We start from the raw sequence: 12,070 nt of genomic DNA, 5'->3' as shown, positions 1-12,070 counted from the left end.
AACACAGACAGCCTCTAGACATTGGAAAAGGCAAGAAAATAGATTCCTCCCTGGAGCCTCCAGAAGGAAATGCAGCCCTGCAGGATGTTGATTTTAGCCCAGCACTTCTGTTCTCTGAGAAAGCCTGAAGGCAAAAGGAGAAGGGAGTGGCAGAGGATGTGATGGTTAGATGGCATCACTGACTTAATGGACATGGATTTGAACAAACTCCTGAAGGTGCTGGAGGACAGAGGAGCCTGGCATGCTGCAGCCCATGAGGTCATAAAGAGTCCGATGCAGAGAGTAGCGACTGAACAACAACAACATCTATTCTCTGAAGAGGTTAACATCATGCCTTTGTATTCTTTTAAAACACTAGGTTTGTGATCATTTGTTACAGCAGCAAATGGAGAGCTAAGGCACTGAGTCACAGATACTGGCCAAAGATTTTAAGACTTGTGATAATATTGCTTCATAGCCTCCAAAAAGGCTGTATCAATTTCTACCCCTGAAGAGCATGCACCACTTTAGTTATTTTCTCTACTGATGGCACAAGCCTTTATGGTTTTATTTAATGTGAATAAAATGTGCCCAAGAGCTGTCTATTCACTTTCTTTGCTGCACAGCCTCTTCTTGGGATGGGTGACTCTGATGGCCGGCTGCTCTTCCAAGACAGCTTTGTAGCTGTTAAGGAAACACCGTGGACACTCTCAGCACACTGAGATCTGGTGCACATCAGCAACGTTGTTACTTCCAGCTTCTTGATGCTGCAGATCAGGAACTTCAGGAAACCACTGGACAACCTGTACTTGTTTCCTTGTTGCTCCCGTGACCTCTGCTGGGCATGGAGAACAGGCCCTTGAATCTTCTCTGGATCCCATCGTGAATGCCTCTGAGTTCCTGCCCAACTCCTCCTCTCGTCATACCGCCAACAGACCAGGAAGAAGGATGATAATAATAATAACTTGGACTTCCCTGGTGGTCCAGTGGTTAAGAACCTGTCTGCCAGTGCAAGGGGCATGGGTTCCACCCCTGGTTCGAGAAGATTCCACATGCTGTGGGGCAACTAAGCCCGTGGGCCACAACTACTGAAGTCCACACCCTAGAGCCCAGGCTCTGCAACAAGAGAAGCACGCAGTGAGAAATCTGAGCACCGCAACTGTAGAGGAGCCCCTGCTCGCTGCATCTGGAGAAAGCCCGAGCACAGCCATAAATAAATAAAATAATAGCAACAACTTAAAGTTTAAAAGACATTTTCTTCTTTTAATATGCATGTTGTTGTTGTTTTTCAGTCGCCCAGTCATGTCTGACTCTGCGACCCCATGGACTGCAGCATGCCAGGCTTCCCTGTCTGCCCCTCACCATCTCCCAGAATTTGCCCAAGTTCATGTTCATTGCATCGGTGATGCCTTCCAGCCGTCTCATCCTCTGACACCCTCTTCTCCTTCTGCCCTTGATCTTTCCCAGCATCAGGGACTTTTCCCATGAGTTGTCTGTTTGCATCAGTTCAGTTCATTTCAGTCACTCAGTCATGTCCGACTCTGCAACCCCATGCACACCAGGCCTCCCTGTCCATCACCAACTCCCGGAGTTCACTCAGACTCACGTCCATCAAGTCAGTGATGCCATCCAGCCATCTCATCCTCTGTCGTCCCCTTCTCCTACTGCCCCCAATCCCTCCCAGCATCAGAGTCTTTTCCAATGAGTCAACTCTTCGCATGAGGTGGCCAAAGTATTGGAGTTTCAGCTTTAGCATCATTCCTTCCAAAGAACACCCAGGACTAATCTCCTTTAGAACAAATTGGTTGGATCTCCTTGCAGTCCAAGGGACTCTCAAGAATCTTCTCCAATACCACAGTTCAAAAGCATCAATTCTTCGGGACTCAGCTTTCTTCACAGTCCAACTGTCACATCCATACATGACCACTGGGAAAACCATAGCCTTGACTAGACGGACCTTTGTTGGCAAAGTAATGTTTCTGCTTTTGAATATGCTGTCTAGGTTGGTCATAGCTTTCCTTCCAAGGAGTAAGCGTCTTTTAATTTCATAGCTGCAATCACCGTCTGCAGTGATTTTGGAGCCCCCAAAAATAAAGTCTGACACTGTTTCCTCTGTTTCCCCATCTATTTCCCATGAAGTGATGGGACCAGATGCCATGATCTTCATTTTCTGAATGTTGAGCTTTAAGCCAACTTTTTCACTCTCCTCTTTCACTTTCATCAAGAGGCTTTTTAGTTCCTCTTCACTTTCTGCCAAAAGGGTGGTGTCATCTGCATATCTGAGGTTATTGATATTTCTCCCAATCAAGACTGATGCAATCTTGATTTCAGCTTGTGCTTCTTCCAGCCCAGCATTTCTCATGATGTACTCTGTATATAAGTTAAATAAGCAGGGTGACAATATACAGCCCTGACATACTCCTTTTCCTATTTGGAACCAGTCTGTTGTTCCATGTCCAATTCTAATGGTTGCTTCCTGACCTGCATATAGGTTTTTCAAGAGGCAGGTCAGGTGGTCTGGTATTCTCATCTCTTTCAGAATTTTCCACAGTTTATTGTGATCCATACAGTTTGCATCAGGTGACCAAAATACTGGAGCTTCAGTTTCAGCATCAGTCCTTCCAGTGAATAGTCAGGGTTGATCTCCCTTAAGGTTGGCAGGTTTGATCTCCTTGCTGCTGAAGGGAGTTTTGAAGTTCCACACAGTTCCACCACAGTTCGAAGGCATCAATTGTTTGGTGTTATGCATTCTTTAAGGTTCAGCTCTCACAACCGTATGTGACCACTGGGAAGACCATAGCCTTGACAAGACAAACCTTTGTCAGCAGAGCAATGTCTCTGCTTGAATTAATCACTGAATGGGAATATTTAATGGCTACTCTATTTTTTAATTCAATTTTTATTTTATATTGGAGTATAATTCATCTACCTTGTTGTGTTAGTATCAGGTATGTAGCAAAGTGATTCAGTTATACATATGAGTTCAGTTCATTCAGTTGTGTCTGACTCTTTGCAACTCCATAGACTGCAGCACACCAGGCCTCCCTGTCTATCACCAACTCCCCCCACTTGCTCACACTCATGTCTATCGAGTCAGTGATGCCATCCAACCATCTCATCCTTTGTCGTCCCCTTCTCCTCCTGCCCTCAATCTTTCCCAGCAGCTGGGTCTTTCAAATGAGTCAGTTCTTTCCATCAGGTGGCCAAAGTATTGGAGTTTCAGCTTCAGCATCAGTCCTTCCAATGAATATTCAGGACTGATTTCCCTGAGGATTGACTGGTTTGATCTCCTGGCAATCCAAGGGATTCTCGAGAGTCTTCTCCAACTTCACAGTTCAAAAGCATTCATTCTTCGGCAGTCAGCTTTCTTAATAGTCCAACTCTCACATCCATACATGACTACTGGAAAAACCAGAGCTTTGGCTAGACGGACCTTTGTCGGCAAAGAAACGTCTTTGCTTTTTCAGATTCTTTTCTTATAGAGGTTATTAGTTTAACGGCTACTTGTATTTATTTGCAAAATGTCTGATCATATTCACTACTCATTTTTCTTATGGAATTGGTTCTGTTTCTATAATTGGGCCTTTCTTTCACCGTAACAACCTCTGCAGGACACTTGACTGTCAATCACTGAAGGACTAAGCCCATTTCACAGATGGAAAAACAGAGACCAAGGATGACATGGCATCCTGCAGCTCTTCTGTTCACCTGATCGGCCCCTGCAGCCACAAACCCAAAAGCCTCTTCTGAAGGAGACAGTTTAGCAGGGAGAGCACACAGAGGCTCGCAGACCAAGCTGTGCTCACTGCTGCACGTCTGGGGAATCGTAAACACCGCAGGCTGATGTGACTCAGATGTGACCAGGCGTGACCGTGACAGATCACAGGGCTCTGTAAATATTGTGTCAGGTTGCTATCACAGCGGGGCTCCCTGCTCACCCCAGACCCCGGTCCACCCTCTGGGAAGCGGAGCCAAGCCCAATCGGGGCAGAACATCTGGTCCTCTCCCTCAGCTCACTGCCCAACCTTTTCCCAGACTCAGTTTCCTTCCTAAGGATGCTCCACACCAGGAAATCCCACTGAAGTGACTGGTTCTCAGTTCTTGGCAAGGGATGAAATATTATATCCCTTTGAAAAATGTTTCTGCTCTACCTGCAAGTCCAAAGATAGAGATGTCCTCCAGCTAGAGGGGGCTCGTTTTTCACCGAGCCTTCCTGTAAGCCCGGAGATGTACTGAACCACATCGTCTTGTAGCACCGTCACAACGACCGAGAGGGGAGGGGGACGGAGACTCGGACAGCTTGAGCTCCGTCTCCTGGTAAGCTTGTCAGGCTTCTAACCATCACGACAAGTTGTCCCATGAGGATTTAGGGCTAAGAAGTCATTTGTTTCTCTTGAAGCAGTATGATCCCTCCTTAAAAAATAAAGACCAAGGAATGAGATCTGCACAAGCCATTGCATTTCCCTTTTTGCCCTGGCTACCAGGAATCCCAGATAATGTTAAGACATAATCACAGCAACTCTCTGTCCAGGATGCAAGTCAGTGTATTAACTTCTCTTTTCCTCTCCTTTCACATGACTTTTTCATTTTCCTGTGTTTGTTTTAAATCTTTCTGATGCAGTGGCCCCTGCGTTCGACATTTTCCAGCTGCACGACATTCACTGGGTCACCTGACCTCTTGGTCTTTTCGTTTCCTCACCTGTAAGATGGAGGTAACGATGGGAGCTATCTCACAGGGCTGCTGTGAGAATCAGATGAAATGATCTGTGTAAGAGTTGAGTAAAAACCCTAGCATGAGCCTGGCAAGTGGAAAATAGTCAATAAACAGCACCGATGGGTGTAGTAACAGGCTTTGGGAGACTTCCCTAGTGGTCCAGTGGTTAAAACTTTGTTTTCCAATACAGGGGGCGCAGGTTTGATCCCTGGTCAGGGAACTAAGAGCCCATGTGCCTCGTGGCCCAAAGACCAAAACCAAAACATAAAACAGAAGCAATCTTATAACAAATTCAATAAAGCCTTTAAAGAAAAAAGCTTTGATAAAGTCAAGAGAGCACAGAGAACCTGTCCTAAATGGGAAGACTTGGCTGGGTGTGAGGCTGGCCTGCTGTGTGTCTGCTGTGGACCTGCTGTGTGACTCTGGGCTGCATGCTTTCCTCTCTGAGCCTTGGCGTCCCGTCTGTAAACTGCCTGCTCTATCCTTTACCCTGCCGTGTCTGCAGAGCCTGAATGGAAAAAGAAAGGAGAAGTGACGCAGGCCCCAACCCGGTGCACAGTAGGGCTCCACGCAGGGTTATTCTGAAAGAGAACGGTGGGTTGGATGGCTGATGGTCAGGATCTCTACTGCCCAGGACACAGCTGGCTGGCGGGGTGCACTAGGTGTAGCCCACGCTACAGTGGCATCCAGGCAGTTCTGGGGACCCGAGGACCCGCCCAGGGCTGGGACAGGCCTGGATCTGGGTCCCGGGCCAAATGACAGGCTCCTATTAAGAACCTGTTGCGTGCAGGGCTCCCGGTGGGCACGGCGTGGTGCCCAGGTTACTTACACCCTGGACCTGCGACAACCCCTCTTAGCTGCCCTTGGAGCAGGGCTCATGGGCTTCATAGGACCAATGGGAAATGGTCCTGAACAACTCATTCCACAGCGATTTACTGAGCACCTACTGTATCCAGAGGGCTTCCTGGGTGGTGCCAGTGGTAAAGAACCCAACTGCCAGTGCAGGAGACGTAGGATCCCTGGGTGGGGAAGGTCCCCTGGAGGAGGGCATGGCAGCCTACTCCGGTATTCTTGCCTGGAGAATCCCCATGGACTGGTGGATCCATAGGGTTGCAAAGAGTCAGACATGACTGAAGTCACTGGGCATGCACTCATGCGCTGAATACTGGCATTTTGGAGGAGCACGAAGCCACAGGGGGACACTCAAGAGAGGTTCCAGTTTAATCTCAGCAGCTAGAGCATCACAGACTCAACTCAAGTGCGCCAGGCACTCAGTTCCAAGCTGTGGGCTTCAGGCTCTGGGGACCCATGTGACTCCCAGGTTGAGCCTTGCTGGAGAAGTCCTTTCTGTTATAGGTGGACAAACTGAGTCTTGGAGGGGAAAGACACCCCCTCCAGCCAGCAATCCATCCCACCCCCTCCAGCCCTGGCTTCCCCAGGAATCCAGGGAAGGATGCAGGGCGAGGGGCATGGGTCTAGCTAGGCCCAGGGCACCCCCAGCCTCCACAAAGGCTTCCGGAGCCCTCGGGCCCTGCCCTGGCTCCCTTGCGGGCCCGCCAACATCTTGCTGTGATTACTCTGCGGTGAGCAGAGTAGAGCTGCTCAAGGCCCTTCACCCGCACTCAGCATGGGGGCGGGGGCCGCAGTGGCGGAGGACGAGGTGGGGCTGAAAGACAGGGCTGGGGCGGTCAGCTCACCGGCTTAATTGGGGATCTAATAGTTATTATTATTTATAACTCGATCTTGAACCCTCGCCAGGAGAGTGTGTTCACAGCCTGTACGATCCAGGCAGGCGTTAAATAATTAAACCAAGGGCCTAATCGGTGGTTAAACTCCCCATGGGCACCCACTTCCTTAGTTCGCTGATTGCTGATATTTTGGGGGTGAAATATGACCATTTTTACGATCAAAGAGATCAGAGTTCCAAAGGCAAGAAACGGGAAAAAAAAAAAAGGAGATGGCGGGGGCGGGGGGCTCTTCCAGTTTTCTTTTCCTCTGACTTAGTGGTCTGGTAAAGTTTCTTTAGACATGCAAAGATTTACACACCTTTCTGCAGGGAGCCTTAAATTACTCCCGATTCCTCACACATTTCCCTCAAGCAGCCAGGAACAGTAAGTCATTGAGAAATGGACTGGCCTCCCGGTAATCACTCGGTGGCCTTTGAGAAGGAGAATGTCTAATGACTTTTTTTTGAAGTGGAGGTCAAGGTTTTTTAAATAAAACAATCTGTATTAATGCAATTTCCTTTTTAGCTGTAGCGATGGATTTTTTTTTCCCCCCTTTTTCTCCTTTTTTTTTCTTTGGCCAGGGTTGGGGGAGGGATGGGAGGCAGGAGTAGGGAAGAGCATGGCCATTTTTTCTCTCTCCAGACGAAGTGCCCCTAAGGACATACATTTATTTAAAACTCTGTATATCATCACCCTGTCAGGGCCTCCAAGTGGGACCCCGAGCCTCCCTCCTGGTTTGTTTTGTATCCCCGGGCCGTGTGGACGGCCCAGTAGGCTGGCTGCTGGGGCTGGCCACTGGTCTTCCCGTTCCTTCCCCCAGGACAGCTGGACCCCTGCACTGTGTGGCCCGCACCCCCAGCCTGTCTGATCACCCAGCTCTCAGTTCAGCCATTTGGCCTCTGTTCTTCCACCTTCCCATCCCACCTCACCTCAGCTGCCTCCCACCGCTCAGCACCGGGTGGGGGGCCCCCCTCAGGTTCCTGGAGACTTTCTTTCCCTGCCCTCCGAGAAGACATGACTCCACGGTTATGCAGTGACGAACTGACATAACCACCCCAGACAGAGCTGAGTTCCAGTCCCAACTTGGGTACTCTCCAATCTCCCCCACACCCCGCCCAGTTTCCCTAAATCTTCCTTTATTTATCTGTCCAATGGGAGGATGAAAAGAATTACCTGTACCCCTCGGGTCACCACGAGGCTGCAGAAAACCTCTGCTGGTCATGTCTAACCTGTGCCCCATGCCTGCCCCCCAGAGCACACTCCACTTATTACAGGGGCCACATCGCCACCGCCATCACTCCCCCAGACCTAGAGCAGGCCTGCCTGGTGGCTCAGCAGTAAAGAATCCGCCTGCCAATGCAGGAGCCACAGGTTCCATCCCTGGGTCAGGAAGATCCCCTGAAGAAAGAAATGGCAACCCACTCCAGTATTCTTGCCTGGGAAATCCCACGGACAGAGGAGCCTGGCCAGCTATAGTCCCGGGGGTCACAAAGAACCGGATGTGACTTAGCAACTACACAACAAAAACTACAGGCCTAGAGCAGAGCCCGAGGGCAGGACCAGGCCTGTTTCCCCCTACCCCCCCACCCCACCACTCCCACCCAGCCTCAGCTCACAAGCTGGTGCATCCAAATGCAGGGCTTAGTACGTCTATCAACACATTTTCATTGATTGCCTTCCAGTACTGGGAGTGGGCTGAAGCACAGGGGATAGAGTGGTGATCCAGAGAGCCCAGTCCTGCAGAGACGTCAATAAGCCAATCTCAGTAGAGAAGTAAACAGATTAGAGCTCCGCAGGGGAGAGGGCTGCCGGAGGGCACCGGGGAGGGCTTCCCCAAGGAAGCTGTGTTAAACTGACTCTTGAAGCCTGCCTGGAGAATCCCACAGACAGAGGAGCCTGGCGGACTACAGTCCATAGGGTTGCAAAAAGTCGGGTACAACTGAGTGACTAACACTTTCCACTTTGCGGGTGACAGGGGACAGAGTCTAGGGGCAGCCAGGCGGGAGACCCAGCACTTGCGAAGGACCCCCACAGCCTCCAACCATACCTGTTCCAAGCATCCTTTTTGTTCTTGCTCTGCCTCGCTTTCCCCTCCCAGCCAGGGGCTTGAGTGACCTTTTTCAACTGCCCTGCACACACCAAGGTCATGAGGCATCCATTCCACAAGCAGGTGCCACCCTCCTCCCTGTGCCCTTTCTGGGCTGGACCTGGGGCCACGGCGGGGACCAGGGTGCCCTCTGGGCTCACAACCTGCAGATGAATCGTGAAGATGCATGCTGAACTCAGGGTTGAACTTCAGCCATCCTGGGCAGGGATGGGAAGGTGGGATCCGGGAAAGGACCCCAGCCTGTGCAGGCTAGTGGGGAGGTATTGGGTTTTAGGGGAGGAAGAGAATTAGCCCAGAGGTTGTCTGCCCAGAGTAGAGACCCAGCCCTGGCAGGGGACTCTGGGGCCTGGGGGTGGGGGGTGGCAGGCTTGGTGGAGCCCAGGGGCAGGGTTTCTAACTTGCAGGCATCTGGCTGAGAGGGAACTAGGTTAGTGTCAGATGGCTCAGCCACTGGGGTCAAAGCCGGGAAGCTGACCACCCATTCCCCTGCCCGTGAACACCCACACTGGCCTGGCTCGGGGCTGCAGCCTGGGGTCTGGAGAGTCCTGCTCCACAGGGGTAAGAGATAGACCCCAAGGCCTCTGACCTCACCCCCTCTCTCAGTCAGCTCCTGCCCAGGAAAGCCTAAGCCTGTGCCCAGCACTAGCTGCCCAGAAAAGGAATCCCAATCACTGTGACCCACGCAGCACATCTGGGCAGAATCCAGAAAAGCCTGGGATCAAACCCCTGTACTGCCAGCCGTGTGCTCTGCGACCCTAGGCAAGTCACTTCTCTCTCATCTGTACCTACACCTCCGGAGGATTCACCCACCGTGCATTTCAAGCCGGGCAGGGCCTTGATAAATGCTGGCTTGAGGAGGGACCCTTGGCTGAGCGTGTGGATTTCTGGGATTTTCTGGAACCTACTCTCTGGTCTGCGAAGTAGACCTTGACCTCTGGTCACTGCTGACTCCCCTGAGGCCAAATCCCAGGGAACAACTGCCCCGCTGCCCCCAGGCCTCTTCTGCCCTGGCTCTCCCGTCCCCGCCTCTGCCTCGGTGTTCAGCTAGCTCTTCTGTCTCTGTGCCTCCTCCATGGTTTCACTGTCTTTGGTTTCCCTCCATCTTTGTCTGCCAGGAACTGTGTCCCGGAGGAACCAATACTCCAGGGCTTTTCTGTGTTCCCTTTTCCAGAGATGGGGAGAGGGAGGCAGGGAATGAGAGAGAAAGAGAGAGAAGAGAGGAGGGAAAAAAAAAAAAAATCAAAGCCCACATATTGGTTCCAGATGTGGCTCTCTCTCCCAGCCCTCTCCAGCAATTTAATTAAATTCCCCCAGACAGCCAGGAGGGTTTCTTAATGATCAAATTTCCCGGCTCCCCTCCTAGAACGGGCCCTCTCTGTCTCCCTGACGGATGGCCGACGGGACTCTTCCTGCCGTCAGCTTTGCCAAGCAGGGTCCGTGGTGGTGGAGTGGGGTGGGGTGAGGGGCTTCCCCGGAGCACAAAGGACCCTGCTCTGCGCCCCTTTCTGTCTCCCTCCATCCCCAAGGGCTCTGAACCCTTCCGAGCCTTCGCTTGGCAGAGCCTTGCGCTCAGCTGAGCTGCAAGGGGTGGAGGGGTCTGAGTGGTCCTTGCCCTGAGCTCCGCCTCTGGGCCGGCCTGCCAGGAACTGAGGCCAAGCGGGCGACAGTGGGGGTCAGATGGGGAGTCTGAATGAATCAAGACTCTGGGCTCACAGATCAGCGAGGCACAGGGCAGGCTCAGACCTCCTGGGCACCCTCCCCAACCCATTTTGGCAAGGGGATAGACCAAGGCTCATCGAGGGCAAGGCCTGGGCTGAGATTACACATACCTGCCTTCCAGGGATGGAGAAGGCAATGGCACCCCACTCCAGTACTCTTGCCTGGAAAATCCCATGGATGGAGGAGCCTGGTAGGCTGCAGTCCATGGGGTCACTAAGAGTCAGACATGACTGAGCAACTTCATTTTCACTTTTCACTTTTCACTTTCATGCATTGGAGAAGGAAATGGCAACCCACTCCAGGGTTCTTGCCTGGAGAATCCCAGGGACGGGGGAGCCTGGTGGGCTGCCGTCTATGGGGTCACACAAAGTTGGACACGACTGAAGTGACTTAGCAGCAGCAGCAGCAGCCTTCCAGGGACAGAGAGGCAGACACAGACGGACTAGCATTTAGGTGGAGACGATGTGCCCGGAGGAGGCCTGGGATGCTTCCCACATGTGAAATTCAGTGTTCTTCTCAGCAGGACCCCTGACTTCTGGAGCAGGAAGGAATCTAGGTGAGCCTCGAAACCACCATTTTTTGTGCCCATGAAGCAGTTAAGTTGAGAACAAGCCAGGCCAGACCCCAGGCCCCAGACCTCCTCCCATCTCGAGGTGGGGGTCCTGAGGGGCTCTGCGTGGACTAAACGTTTGATTCCCCACCCCGCAAGTTCATACGTGGATGCCCTAACCTCCAATGTGATGGCATTAGCAAGTGTGACTGTTGTAGGCGTTAGCTTAGATGAGGTCATGAGGGTGGGACCCCTGCAATAGGATTAGTGCCCTTGAGGTCATGTGAGCCCACAGGGGATGGCGGCTGCCTACAAGCGGGAAGAAGTGGCCTTGGAATGAAACCTACCTTGCTGGCGTCTTGATCTTGAGCTTCTCAGCCTCCAGAACTATGAGAAATGAATGTCTATGGTTGGAGCCACCTAACCTATGGTACTTTGTGCGGCAGCCCGAGCTAAGACTGGCTGCAGGTACCTTCTCTCCCTGTTCTCCTTCTGATCCCTAAGGACTCACCTCTTCTGGAAGAGGCTGGGGGGTCAGGTGAGGCCTTGGATGTGGGCACACAATGATGGCAGAGAAAGGGGAGGGGTCCCTCAACATCCCCTCTGCAGCTCTGGGCTGCCCATCTCAGAGCTTCGTCAGGGGCTAGCCCAGCCCACAACTGGCTCTCACAGGCCCCACATCAGGACCACCTGGCAATGTCTGGATGCGGAATGTGGTGGGGACATGTCAGGGAGGAGGCTGCCCTTGGAGCAGGGGCTGCAGCCAGCAGGGCCGGATTTCCTGGAGGGGGCGGGTGGTGGGGAAAAAGCGGGGAAAAGATGGGGGCAGAGATGTCCCTAGGGGTTGGGGGGTCTTGAAAATGCTCCTGAGTGCTTCCTAGTAGAGACACAGAATGAGGGAGGGGACAGGGCAGTCTTTCCCCGGACCAGCCCAGATCCTTCTGGCCACTCCTGCTCCTGGTCCTCTGGTCCCTCAGCTGCCCCCTGAGCCCCACAGAGGGCGAGGCCCTTAAGCATGAGGACTGCAGCCAAGCAGGCTGGGCTGCTTGTGAGGGTTGCAGAAGGTCAGGGTGGGGTCAGGTGTGGGGGAGGAGAAAGGAGACAGAGAGGAGTTTGTGGGGGGCGCACACAGGAGAAAGCCCAGGGTGGCGGCGGCGGCCCCATGGCCACACCAGAGGGGGTCTGCCCAGTCCGCCTCTCTGCCGGGACTGCCAGGCCTGTGGCTGGCAGCCCCACCAAGGAGAGGAGGGAGACTAATCCTTGTGTGGACTGCT

The sequence above is a fragment of the Bubalus bubalis genome, chromosome 12 (assembly GCF_019923935.1).
Source record: "Bubalus bubalis isolate 160015118507 breed Murrah chromosome 12, NDDB_SH_1, whole genome shotgun sequence".
NCBI classification, from domain to species: domain Eukaryota; kingdom Metazoa; phylum Chordata; class Mammalia; order Artiodactyla; family Bovidae; genus Bubalus; species Bubalus bubalis.
Note: the sequence above shows the minus strand (reverse complement) of the source record.